Source organism: Marmota monax, unplaced genomic scaffold (assembly GCF_021218885.2).
Source record: "Marmota monax isolate L192 unplaced genomic scaffold, Marmota_monax_Labrador192_F-V1.1 WCK01_AAM20220418_F8-fsc00908, whole genome shotgun sequence".
Taxonomy (NCBI): domain Eukaryota; kingdom Metazoa; phylum Chordata; class Mammalia; order Rodentia; family Sciuridae; genus Marmota; species Marmota monax.
The window spans coordinates 88,998-104,018 of record NW_026693229.1 but is presented as its reverse complement, the minus strand read 5'-3'; positions in this window follow the sequence as shown (position 1 = coordinate 104,018).

The following is a 15,021-nucleotide window of genomic DNA, read 5'->3' as shown; positions in this document are numbered from 1 at the left end:
CACTTTTAGAACTGAGATGTAGCTCAATGGTAAAGTGTTTGTCTCTCATGCACAAGGCCCTCAATTTTTTATCCTCAGTACCACCAAAAAAGAAAAAGAAAGAAAAGTCACTTATTAAGGAAAATTAAGAAACAATTCAATATTATTGCTAACTTTATTCTACAAAAATGGCACTTACCATCTGTGTTTAGAATGCTTGTGAACTTAATCCTAGTGGCTCAGTTAGCTGAGGCAGGAGAATCATGAGTTCAAAGCCAGCCTCAGCAACTTAGCAAGGCACTGAGCAACACAGCAAGACCCTATCTCTTGATAAAATATTAGAAAAATGGCTTGGGATGTGGCTCAGTAGTTCAGCACACCTGGGTTTAATCTCCAGTACAAAGAAGAAGAAAAAACAAAGAATGCTTGTGAACACTCTATAAGAACTAGGACTACCTTATCCAGACCTTAATTTATGATCAATAGTTAAAGACTAGAAAACATTGTGTGCCAGTTATTCCAGCAGTTTTTCAACATTTTTGGGTCTTCCAATTTCTCTTCTTTCTACATGAAGCACTCAGTCAAATAATATTTATTTTTTAAAAATCATTAAATATATGACTCATTTGCCATAGTAAACTAAAAATTTTAATATAGTTTAGTTAAATCTACATAATCATACATCACTGACCACAAATGTAGCATTAGCATACACTATACCTCTCAATAATTAAAACATAATGAAGTTTGAAGTAACATTTTTGAAATTTTTATTTAATATGGTTTTTCCATATTTTTATTGGTGCATTGTAGTTGTATATAATGGTGGGATCTGTTATTACGTATTCATATATGCACACAATATAACAACATAATTTGTCCAACATCACTCCTCAGCATTTTCACTTTCCCTCTCCCCACTCCCCCGGTCCCTTTCCTCCATTCTACTGATCTCCCTTTGATCTTCATGAAACCCCTACCCCACATTTCTTTTCCTTTTTTCCTCTTAGTTTTCACATATGAGAGAAAACATGTGACCCTTGACCTTCTGAATTTGGCTTGTTTTACTTAACTAATGATCTCAAATTCCATCCATTTTCCTGCAAATAACATGATTTTGTTTTTCTTTATGGATGAATAAAATGTGTATGTGTGTGTGTATGTGTGTGTGTGTGTGTGTGTGTGAGTGAGAGAGAAAGACAGAGAGAGAGTGAGAGAGAGAGAGAGAGAGGTTGTCTTTATCCATTCATGTGTTGTTGAACACCTAGGCTGGTTCCATAGTTTGGGTATTATGAATTGTGCTGCTGTACACATGGGTATGCATGCATCACTGTAGTATCATGATGACTTTAATTCTTTAGGATAAATACCAAGGAGTGGTACAGCTAAGTGTTATGGTGGTTCCATGCCTAGTCTTTTGAGCAATGTCCATACTGTTTCCCATAGTTGTACTAATTTACAGTCCCACCCAGTGTAAAAGTGTTCCTTTTTCTCCACATCCTCTCCAACATTTACTATTATTTGAATTCTTCACAGCTGCCATCCAATATAGGTTTCTTTTTATCAGCCCATTAAATCTTAGTAAAATATCTGTTGTGTAAGACATTTCTCGGCATTTTCCCATTGACTCTCCATTTTACAGTAGTCTGGTAATACTTTTCCTTTTTTCTTTATCTTTTTGGTTGTTTTTGTTGTTGTTGTTGTTGTTAGTTTATTTTTCTCCCCATAAACCCTCCATTTTGTAGTTGGAGACTTTGACACCTGGGAATGTGCTAAGCCCCAGAGTTTGGGTGCTAACTTTCATACACCTACTTAATGGACTTTCTGGTCAATACGTCCTACTATAGGGACTGCTACTTGCTTACTTGAGAGACCTGAAGGCAAGTCTAATCCATTATTTTGCCAGACCACATTCTGATTCAACTAGGGGGAAAAAGGCAAAAGAGAAAATAACAGGAAATAGTATAAACACACCTGGGCAATTTGCTCATGTGTAAAAGGAGAAAAACAATTACTTAAGTTATATGACTGTTTTAATTGTTTTTATTAATTTTGTGGTTTGAGTGGTGCATTATAATTACACACAACACTAAAACTCATTGTGAAATTTTTTTGTACATGCACATAGCATAATTTTTTCAGTCTCATTCCTCAGGACCTCCCCTTTCCTTATCCTTCTCTCTCACCTTCATCCTCTTCCTCTACTGGTCTCCTCTCTGTTGTTTTTTTAACACACTATAATTATACACAAAAGTGGAATTCATTGTGGCATATTTGCAATGAACATAGCATAGTTTTGTCAATTTTGTTCCCTCATACTACCCCTGTCTCTCCTTTCTTCCCTCCCCTCAATCCCCTTCATCTACTCTTGCTCCATATAGGGAAAGAAGAAAATTTTTATTAAATCTCTTAAATTGAGTACAGTAGTGATACTCAATCCTTTTTAACAACATATTGACCTGTCAATATTTGAAATATCTAGGTACTTTGGCTTCACACACTAACAACTTAATCATAACATCTGCTTGTGAATTATTTGGTTGGATTTTTTTGGTTTTAGGGTTTTTTTGTACTATAGATTGAACTCAGGGGCCATAACCATTGAGCATTTTTTATATTTTATTTAAAGAGAATCTTGCTAGGTTGCTTAGGTCCTCCCTAACTTGCTGAGGTTGGCTCTGAACTCTTGATCCTCCTGTCTCAGTCTCTGGAGCCCCTGGGATGCCTGTGAAGTTCTTTTGGTCCATTCTTATACCTGTGTTAAAAATAATGACCTTAAAATATTTATGTTATTCAGAAACAGCCAATTAATATTACTTATTACTGATATTAAGAAGACCATATATATATATAATATGCTTATATGTACATTTTATGTGTGTGGGGGTGTGTATGTATGTAGTATATATATATATATATATATATATATATATATATATATATATATGAAAGCACCACCATGCCTAGCCCAAATACCTATATTAAATGTGGAAGTTAATTCATATTTGCATCAAAACTAATATTTTGTAGATATTTAGATAATTACCAATGAAATTTCAGTTCTTGGTATCTCTGCATGATTTCATTCTCCTACACACCTCTTCTCCAAAGGAAAATAGTATAAGGAATTTTGTAAGTGGATTTTCCTCACAATGCTTCCATGTCAATTAATTTATGTATCCATAAACAGTTTTTATAGAATCTTACCAAGAAATATCTGTCTAGCTATTATACAACATATCTATTGCCCCCAATATGTACTGGTTTACATCAACATGTGTATTTAATTCTGTTTTTGAAGTACATACCTGTACAATAAATGCTATAACTGAGCAAAGCATTTAATTTGAGGAAGGGATATCATTTAGTTTATTGGTTTATTATTACAACAATCCTTTAAAACATCTTGTCCCTCTCTTCATATCACACAAGGGAATTTCCATATAATATGTAGGAGGATATTTCTTTAACTATTAACATTTTGTATATTCAATTTTACTATAAAAAAGTTACATTTGTTGTCCAAATTTTTAAAAAAAATCAGTCATTTTCCATCACATCCTCTATTCTGATGACCTATTATGGCAGTATCACTGCAGTCTATTGATTAATAAAATTCCACCATAAATCACCAAGAATTTTCCTCTGGTGTTATGAACATTATTTCTATTGGCTTCAGTAGAAAAGAGAGCAACCGGGGATGAGAGGCGGGAAGTGAACATGTTAGCCCTGTATCACTGACCTGACATTATGTGCAGAATAGGTGCAAGTCTCTCCACCTCTCTGTGCCCATACTGCTTAATGGAAATTGGGAGAATAGCACTCATCTCCAAAACACAGCACCACAGGTGGTGTGGAACTTAATGAATATTGGGTCATTGTGGTATTATTCAAATAAAAAATCCCATCACTATGGAAAAGATGAGTTTAATGATGAATAAATTTTCCAAATGTCACTGCAGTCTGGAGTAATGTGATTTCTACAATGTGCCTCAAACCAAATCATAATTTTTGCCTACACCCTTCTCTTTGTACTACATTTTCTTTTTATATTCATGTTAATCGCTTTTTATAAATTCAAGATCTGTCCAATATTAATTTACATTTTCTATGGTGCTGAAATATACTAAAATGTATAGTTTTAGTCATTATTAACTTTGCACTTCAATATCATTAATAACATTAAGGTTGTTGGAAAACTATCACCATCATAAAGGGCTAAAATTTTTCTCATTTCCTATCTGAACCTTTATACTCAATTCTAAACTCTCCATTAGTCTCTTCTCCCAACCTTATAACTACAATTCCACTGTGAAACATGAGAAATTAAGGCTATTAAATTACAAAATAATGTAACCAAAGAGGCAAGATTTACAGGTACCAGTGTTAAACTTCATTGGTTTTCCAAATTAAAAATGAAATATATGTCACTGATAATGAGATTAGACTACCCTACTAAGGAGCTTCTTTAGGGCACTTTTAATGTCCCTGTTTCTCAAGCTGTAGATGAAGGGGTTCAGCATAGGAATGACAGCTGTGTACATCACTGAGGCCACTGCACCCTTTCTAGAAGAATGGGACAGAACTGAACCAAGGTACACTCCAATTGCTATTCCATAAAACAAACAAAAAACTGCCAGGTGAGACCCACAGGTGGAGAAGGCTTTGTACTTCCCACCTGAGGATGAGATCTTCAAAATGGAGGAAAAAATTTTATAATATTAGAAAAGGATCCCTAAGAGGAGGAAACAGCCATATATGGCACCAACAAGATACATGACTAGGTTATTGGTGAAGGAGTCCCAACAGGAAAGACTGAGGACTTGAGAGGGATCACAGAAGAAATTAGAAATTTCAACATCTTTCAAGGTGGTAGACTGTAATGCAATCTAATTGTGCAGCTGTGATTCAAAAAGCCTAATCAAAAAAGACCCCAGAACTAAGAAGCCACAAAGTCGAGGGTTCATAATGATTGGATAATGCAGGGGGTGACAGATGGCCACAAACCAGTCGTAGGCCATCACAGTCAGAAGCATGTCATCCATACATGCAAAAATGAGAAAGAAAGACATCTGTGTCAGGCAGCCCACATAGGAGATGGCTCTGCTGTGAGTTTGGATGTTCACAATCATTTTTGAGACTGTGGTGGAGGTTAAACCAATGTCAGCCAAGGACAGGCTGGAGAAGAAGAAGTACATAGGGGTGTGGAGGTGGGAGTCAGAGATGACAGCCAGAATGATGAGCAGGTTCCCAAGTACTGTGACTAGGTACATGGACAGGAACAGGCCAAAGAGTATGGGCTGCAGGTCCAGATCCTCTGAGAGGTTCACAAGTAGAAATTCAAAAACACATGTAAGATTTTGTGGGTCTATATTGATTGGACACCTTTTGAAAAGAAAAGAGGATTATAAAAGAAATATATAAATGGGCACCCAGCACTCTGTATACATTTGAATTCAAGTCTTTACAAGAAAAGTGTTCATGCTTAATATCTATGCAACTTCAACAGTACTTCTCAGTAGCAAAAAACCCGGTCTTCCTGTACTCTTTGGTTATTGCTTTCTGCATTATTCATTGCTTCCTTCCACACCATTAGATGTCCAGTGGCAGTGGAGGGAACAAGTTGTGATCACAGTAAAATGCAGCCTACTTGCTGGCAGCTGGAAGTTTGCTGGGGCAATCAGCTAGATGTTGCTGGGGCCGCTGTGAGCCAATCATCAGCCAGCAGCTGGAAGTTTGCTGGCAGCTGGAAGTTTGCTGGGGCCCCTTTGGCTGTGGCTCTCAACATCTCCCCCTCTCTGTTTAAACAACAAGCATGTGGCTTAGGGACCGTGCCTGTTAGGCAGTCCAATTCAACATATGGTCCTTACCCGTCATCGGATGAACTGACCTCTAGGCGTCAGCCTCCTGTCTTAGGTTGGTACCACTGCAATTGGATCATACCTGTCACTGACTACCGGTCCAGCATACAGCCATACTTGTGGATAGGCCTTTGCACCAGTGGGGGGGTGAGGTTCTTTGCCTCACCTCTGTTGGCCCCCAAATTTTAGACCATCACTAGTAGAGGAGGATGCAAAATGCCATGACATTAAGCCAATTGAGGGCTCCTTTGAAAAATTGTACCACCGGTGACATCATCAGCAAAAATACCCCAACACTACCACAAGTCACTGCACCAACAGATAGTTCACAATGCATACAGGTGAGCTCACAATGTGTCCAGGCAAGTTCGGCAAGCAGTTCAGTGATGGATATTGTAGAAGCTGTAGATTGGTTTTATCTTTGACTTCACCAGCACTGGGATGAAGATAGGAATTCTGGCAATAATGGCTAAAGAAAAAATTATGTAACATTACAGAAGGCACTAAAAGAAAACAATTTTCTTAACAATTTACATTATCTTTAAGAGAATTATTAAATATAATGAAAAGGAAAGGTGAAAGTAAACAAACAGATCTGTTAACCTTCTTTTTTGTTTACATATTAAAACAATCCTCAACAGTTGTTTACCCAATTTAAATTAAACCATATAAATCACGTGAAAAAAAATATTTGGATCCATTTTATCATGAGCGCTCATCATATATGATATATGGACATACATACATTCAAACATATAACACAAAACACAAGTGTGCACACATAATATAATACATACAACACATAACATTATAGTAAAGGCCTTATAACTTTTTACAGGTGAAATCTCCATTGCAATGTTTAAAAACTCTATAGTCAAAAAATAGAACTGATCAGCAAAACATTAACCTAGGTCTGTATGAGCTCAAAAAACAAAATAGAACTTCATGATATGGCAAAGGGCAATAACAAAATAGATATTGAAAAAAGCATCCTGGTTCTGTTGCAGATGTAAGAATAGCCAAACTGGAGTTTTGGATATCAGTTGTTATGGATTTGAGCCAAATCATCTTCTTTTTGGTCTGTAGAAATCGCTTTAGTTAATCTTTCTGGAATCCAAATCGGCTGCTGTTCTCCCTGTGGAAACACATAAACAGACCCCCGACTCCAGACAATCACTGGGTCAGGACTTTGGTTAATCTCTCTGGAATCCAAATCGGCTGCTGTTCTCCCTGTGGAAACACACAAACAGATCCTCGACTCCAGACAATTACTGGGTCAGGACCTTTCCATTGTCCTGTTAGAATATCCTTCCAAAGTACCTTGGGCTTATGTACATTTTTTGGACACATATGCCTTTCCGCAGCACTAAGTCCTGATGAATCCAAATTTAAAAAGTTTAGAGTAAAAAGGGTTATTTTAAGTTTATCTTTGGGGAATATATACCCCTTCCCAATTCCTTCTTTTTGCTTTAATAAGTACATTTTAATAGTTTGATGAGCTCTTTCAACTATGCCTTGTCCCTGTGGATTGTATGGGATTCCTGTTATATGAGTAATGCCAAATGTTGAGCAAAATTGTTTAAAAGAGGTAGAAGTATAACCAGGGGCATTATCTGTTTTTAACTGTTTTGGAACACCCACAGTGGCAAAATTTTGTAAGCAATGAGCTATAACATCTTTAGTTTTTTCTCCAGCATGAAGGGAGCCCATCAAAAATCCAGAAGAAGTATCAACTGTAATATGCAAATATTTTAATTTTCCAAATTCTGGCAAGTGTGTGACGTCCATCTGCCAAATATGGTTAGGTATCAATCCTCTAGGATTGACTCCAAGATTAACTTGTGGTAAAAAGGTCACACAATTTTGACATTGTTTTATTATTTGTCTAGCTTTTTCCTTAGTTATTTTAAAATGCTTTTGTAAAGTATTAGCATTGACATGGAACTTTTTATGAAAATTTATAGCTTCTTCTAGTGTAGAGAAAATATGTATGTCATGTGTAGTTTTATCTGCTAAATCATTGCCCAAACTAAGGGCTCCAGGCAATCCTGTATGTGCCCTGATATGTCCTATAAAGAATGGATCTTTTCTGTCCCAGATTAGACTTTGTATAGTGGAAAGCAAAGAGAAAACAGTAGAAGAAGGGGAAATCCTACCAGCATCTTCAAGAGATACTATAGCATTAACTACATACTGACTATCAGAAAATAAATTAAATACAGAATCTTTAAACATCACAAAAGCTTGTAAAACTGCATTAAGCTCTACCTTTTGAGCTGATTGTTTGGGTACTAAAAATGTAAATGTTTGATCAGGGGTAACTACTGCTGCTGTACCATTATTTGACCCATCAGTGAATATATTTGGAGCATTCATGATAGGTGTTTTTCTTGTCATTTTTGGAAAAATTACAGGATGCAATGACCAAAAAGACAATAAAGGATTAGATGGTAAGTGGTTATCAAATGAAACATTAGATTTGCACATGATTATTGCCCAAGTATTTAACTCATTAGCTAACTCATCAATTTGATTCATAGTATATGGAGTAATAATTTTATTGGGAGAAATTCCAAACACTCCCTTTGCTGCTTTTATTCCTTTGAGTATTAATTGTCCTACAGCCTCAGGATACCTAGTAAGAATAGTGTTAGGAGAATAAGATAAATGTATCCATAATAATGGACCTTCTTGCCAAAATACTCCTGTAGGAATATTTTTTGTTGGTAGTACAATAAATAATAAAGGCAAACTTATATCAATTCTATCCAAATGCATATTTTCCATATATGTTTCAATGATTTTTAATGCCTTTCTTGCTTCAGGCGTTAACATTCGGGGTGAATTTGGATCTGATGGACCTTTTAGGATATCAAATAAAGGTCCCAACTCTCCTGTTGGTATACCTAAATAAGGCCTTATCCAATTTATGTCTCCTAATAACTTTTGAAAGTCATTAAGTGATTTGAGTTGATCTACTCGTATTTGAATTTTTGGTGGACGGACCATGGTTGAGGATAATAGAACTCCTAAATAATTAATTGGAAAATTTAATTGTACTTTATCTATTGCTATCTCTAGGTTATAATTTTTTAATAAGTTTGTAAGTGTGGCATAACATTCTAGCAATGTGTTTTTATCTTTGTGTGCTAATAATACATCATCCATATAGTGAAATATTTGTAGTTCAGGATTTTGATTTCTAAGTGGCTGGATTACTTTGTTAACATAAATTTGACACATAGTTGGGGTGTTAGCCATCCCTTGAGGGAGTACTTTCCATTCATATCTCTGATCAGGACCTTCATGATTCAGTGCAGGAATAGTAAATGCAAAACGTGGACTATCCTCAGGATGAATTGGAATTGAAAAAAAACAATCTTTAATATCTATAACTAAAACATACCAGGTTTTTGGCAAAGCAGACAACTGAGGAATCCCTGATTGAGCAGGTCCCATAATAACCATCTCATTATTAATGGCTCTTAAATCTTGCAATAATCTCCATTTACCAGATTTCTTTTTGATGACAAAAATGGGAGTATTATGGGGAGATACAGAAGGTTGTATATGTCCTTCTGCTAATTGTTGTTTGACCAGGTCATGGGCTGCTTGTATCTTTTCTTTAGTCAGGGGCCACTGAGGAACCCATACTGGTCTTTCTGATTTCCAAGTAATTTTGATTGTCTCAGTGGCCCTTTCTGAAAATCCAACCCATGTCTGTCTGTTCCTTGATCTATTTGTATTGGTGCTGCTATACCTTGTTCTTGTTTTTCTAATCTTTTTCCTTTCCTAAAACCTTGTCTAGTCATAATAGTGGGTGCATTTTGGTTGATGTTATTTGTTAATGTCAAACCTAATTGATCTAGGACATCTCGTCCCCATAAATTTACGGGAAGATGATCCAATACATATGGCTGTATAGTTCCTTCACATCCTTCAGGATCCTTCCAATCTAATACCATTGCACTTCTATGGGGATTAGTCGCCACTCCTAGGCCTCGAAGCGTTTGAGTGGCTTGTTGTAATGGCCAGTGTTTTGGCCATTCTTGACGAGAGATGATGCTAAGGTCTGCACCTGTATCCAGTAGCCCATTAAATTCATGTCCTTGAATATTTAGTTTTAGCATGGGGCGAGAATCTAAATTTAAAGAAAGCATAGCCCAATCTACACCTGTGGAGCCTAATCCCTTGGAACCTCTTTCTACAGTACGACTGGAAAATTTATCATGTAGGCTGGGTATTATTAGTAACTGTGCTATTCTATCTCCTGGTGAAATTACTGATATACCCTTTGGAGAACTGGCTATAATTTTTATTTCACCTTCATAATCGGGTGCTGGGAGCCATTAGCCAAGTAAGTATGACAATTTCCTTGCCAGCGTACCCCATGTTGCAGTGACATTGAATGTACTTAACCTTGCTCAAGGACCAAGGCAGATTAGGGTGTTCCCGGTTTTAAGATAATCTTGTTTAGGGCGTTCCCAGTTTAGGTTCCAGGTTTAAGGTTTAAGATTATTCCTGCTGGGAATAGGGCGTATCCTGCTGCCTGAGTTCCCCTTGAGTTCTCACGGGATTCAGACAGTATATTTTGGAGATAGAAGCCCAGTGGAGGGGGATTTGGGCAGAGAACGTGGATTTGGGAGAGAACGTGGATTTCCCCAGAACGTGATTGTAGACGGCTGGTGTGAGTTCGGGAATAAAGAGTTGCTGTTTGAATCTACAAGCTGTGTGGTGGCTCGTGATTTTGTGCCCAGCCAGACTGTGGCATTTGGTGGCCCGTACGAGGAACTTCTGAAGCTTAGAGGTAAGTGAAATTTCTCACCCCTGAAGAAGAGCGAAAGAATGGGTGACCAATTCAAAAAACAATGTGTTATTGTTTTGATTTATTTTGTTTTTATTTCAAGTTGCCTGTTCCTAGAACTTTCTCAGGCAAACTGGGGAAAATGGTTGACTCAAGGTTTGAAGTTGTTCGCCTCCGAGCAAGAGAAATTGTTAGAGGAAGGAGGCACCCCAGTGAGACCAAGAACAATTAGGGCATATGTTGATACAATACAAAAATGTAGCACATGGCTTTTTAAAGACAAATTATTAAGTATATCAATGGGACCATCATGGTATCCTGTAGAAGAATTTTTCCTCAACTACATTTGTCTAAGATCTTGGTTTTTACAGACATCTGATTAATTTACAAAGCTAAAGTGTTAAAATATCAACCACTAAATATGAAATCAAGTACTCTTTACTTATTAAGTCCCATAAGTTAATATATTTAAACATTATGTGTGTTTTCATAAATTGGTAAATGGAAAAATGTTTAATATTGCTTTGTGTCTGTGTCTTTGCTAAAACAAGGTTACTAAGAGTTAAGATTCTATCATGTGTAATTTATATACAAAGAGTATAAGAAGTTTCAGTTGGGTTTCAATTATAATATTATAGTATCATAAAAAACATGAAAGTCTTTCATCTTATTAAAGTGGAGTAATTTGTCTAAATCAGAAATTTTATAAGAGTTGTTTCAGAATGTAAATTTATAAAAAGGGTTAACGGTTAAAAAAGAGATAGAAAAAGATTCAAGATGTGGAAATATATTTTAATATAAAAGGTTAAAGGAAAAAGAAATGTTTCTAGATGAGATAATCTCTGTGTGGTAAAGTAAAAAGTTGTAAAATGCCATTTAAAAAGATTTTGAGGAAACTAGACTTACTTTAAAAGCTTGAGAAAGGAAGAAAGAAGAAAAAGATATTTGTACATGGCAGATTGAGACAAAGCTTCTCAATGGAGTTAAAAAAAAAAAGCCTTTGGTTGAAGGGCAGCCATGTAAACTAACATTAAAGCGATTTAAACAGAATCTAAGCCTCGTTTAAAAGAGTGAAGTTGTAGGTGGTGAAAAAGTACATTTAAAAGTACAGTATAGATGATAATTAAAAGGCTTTAAAAGGTTAAATTGAAGGTGGTCGAGATACCTTCATGGCGGAAAAAAGATTGCTTTATTGCATCATTCGAAGCCTAGTTAATCTTAAAGGCATTACTTAAAAAAAATGGGAAGATAATAGGATAAAAGATATTTAGATAAAGAAGATTAAAAATTTGAAGTGAAAAACTTTAAAGACAGAAGTATAGAAAGTTAAAAAGAAAAAAGATAAAGAAGATGTAGGAAGATTAAAAAAATGTAGGAAGACAAGAATTTTAAACCCACAAAATAGGAAAAAACAAAAAAAAAACTAGGAGGAAAATAAGCAACTAAGGGTAAAAATACAAACCTTAGGAAAAAAAAAACTAGAAGATAGAAATAAGATAGAAAATGGTTGAAAATGTCAAGTAAGGTATTACACAGATAGAAAATGCAAAAAGCTAAGACAACTATTAGATACAGACATACTTATTAAAGCAAAAAGAGGGAATTGGAAAGGGGTATATATCCCCCATAGATAAACTTAAAATAACCCTTTTTACTCTAAACTTTTAAATTTGGATTCATCAGGACTTAGTGCTGCGGAAAGGCATATGTATCCAAAAAATGTACATAAGCCTAAGGTACTTTGGAAAGATATTCTAACAGGACAATGGAAAGGTCCTGACCCAGTGATTGTCTGGAGTCGGGGTTCTGTTTGTGTGTTTCCACAGGGAGAACAGCAGCCCATTTGGATTCCAGAGAGATTAACTAAAACAGTTTCTACAGATCGAAAAGAAGATGATTTGACTCAAATCCATAACAGCTGATATCCAGAACTCCAGCTTGGCCATTCTTACATCTGTGACAGTGATTAACCAGTGATGCAATTTTTATTTCCTTGCCAGCGCACTCCATGTTAATTGTGGTAGTGCTGACATATCTTTGCTGATGGTGTCACCAGTGATGCAAATTTTCCCAAGGAGCCGTCAATTGGCTTGGTGTCGTGGCATTTCTGTATCCTCCTCCCTTCTGCTAGTGATGGTCTAAAATTTGGGGGCCAATGGCTTATGCTGGACCGGTAGTCAGTGACGGGTATGATCCAATTGCAGTGGTATCAACCTAAGACAGGAGGCTGACGCCTAAAGGTCAGTTTTCCGATGACGGGTAAGAACCATATGTTGAATTGGACAACCTACCAGGCACGGTCCTTAAGCCACATTGCTTGTTGTTTAATTAATCAGAAGGGGGGAGATGCTGGGAGCCATTAGCCAAGTAAGTATGACAATTTCCTTGCCAGCGTACCCCATGTTGCAGTGACATTGAATGTACTTAACCTTGCTCAAGGACCAAGGCAGATTAGGGTGTTCCCGGTTTTAAGATAATCTTGTTTAGGGCGTTCCCAGTTTAGGTTCCAGGTTTAAGGTTTAAGATTATTCCTGCTGGGAATAGGGCGTATCCTGCTGCCTGAGTTCCCCTTGAGTTCTCACGGGATTCAGACAGTATATTTTGGAGATAGAAGCCCAGTGGAGGGGGATTTGGGCAGAGAACGTGGATTTGGGAGAGAACGTGGATTTCCCCAGAACGTGATTGTAGACGGCTGGTGTGAGTTCGGGAATAAAGAGTTGCTGTTTGAATCTACAAGCTGTGTGGTGGCTCGTGATTTTGTGCCCAGCCAGACTGTGGCAATCGGGATCAATTACCCCAGGACTTATCATAAGTCCTTTTAGAGTAGAAGAGCTGCGTCCCAATAATAAGCCTACTGTTCCTTTGGGAAGAGGTCCTTTCACCCCTGTGGGAATGATTTGAACTCCCATCTCTGGAGTTAGTACTGCTCTGGCGGAGGCGCAGATGTCCAACCCTGCGCTCCCTCTGGTTTGTCTGATGAGGGATCTGATGGACAATGTGTCCTGGGCACTACCCTGATGGGGTTGCTGGGTTCCTCCAGTGCTCCGTATATTTGTGGTTTGGGGCCCCGGAGCATTGGGCCCCCCTGTCCATTTTTTGGCAATGGAGCCCGATGCCTTTCTCCACGATATCGTGGATAAACACCTGGTCCTTGTTCGTTTTTTGATAATGGAGTACCCTCTATGGTGGTTTGAGAACGGCATTCATTAGCCCAATGTCTCCCTCTACGGCATCGTGGGCAAATACCTGGTATTCTACTCCTTTGATACCTAGTTTTGTTAAACCCTCCTCCAATGGGGCAATTCCTTTTAAAATGTCCTGTTTGTTCACAATTGTAGCATGTTCTTGGCCTGGCATCTAAAGCCTGTTTTACTGCAGCTGCCACAATTTGCCCTTGTTCATTAATGTCTCTGGCATCTAAAGCCTGTTTTACTGCAGCTGCCACGACTTGCTCTTGTTCATTAATGTCTCTACATAATTTAATATATGTGTTTAAATCTTCATGTTTCCATGGTCTAATGATATCTCTGCACCAACGATTCGCTTGCTCATAAGCCAGGTGTTTTAGTAATGGCATTGCTTGTTCTGTATTCCCAAAAACTCTGGTAGCTGTTTGAATAAGCCTATCTACAAATTCAGCATAAGGTTCATTAGCTCCTTGTATGACCTTAGATAATTGACCTTGTAAACCTCCATGTCCTTGTAAAGTCTTCCATGCCTTAATTGCATCTGCAGCAATTTGTGCGTATACGCCAGGATCATATGCAATTTGTTGCTGCTGATCCTCATAAGGTCCCTTTCCTAACAACATATCTAGATTTCTCTGAGGATAACCAGCTGCTGCATTTTGCCTAGCCGTGTCCTTGCAAAATTCCTCATTGGCAACCTTCCATAACAGGTATTGTCCTCCATTTAGCACAGCTTTACACATATTAGCCCAATCTGCTGGCGTCATGTTCAAGTTGTTAATGGATTCGACCATGCTTACAGTGAAGGGTGCTTGAGGACCATAGGTTGTTACAGCCTCTTTTAGCTGCTTCACTGTTTTGAAATTTAAAACTTGGTAAAATCGCTGCCCTCCTGCCTCAAATACAGGGCATGTTAATATTTGAGACCTTGTCTCAGGATCCCAACTATCAACTGCGGGGGTTGGGGGCCTCCCAGCATATGGAGGTGGCGCTGTTGGTTGGACACTTACACCCTCTGGTGATAGAAAGGTGTTAGTAGCAGTCTCCTGTAGAGGTGGTGCTGTTGGTTGGACACTTACACCCTCTGGTGATAGAAAGGTGTTAGTAGCAGTCTCCTGTTGTAACTTTCCCCCTGATGGCTTTTTCTGTTTTACACTTTCTTTCTCTGTCTGACTAGCTTGAGAGGCCT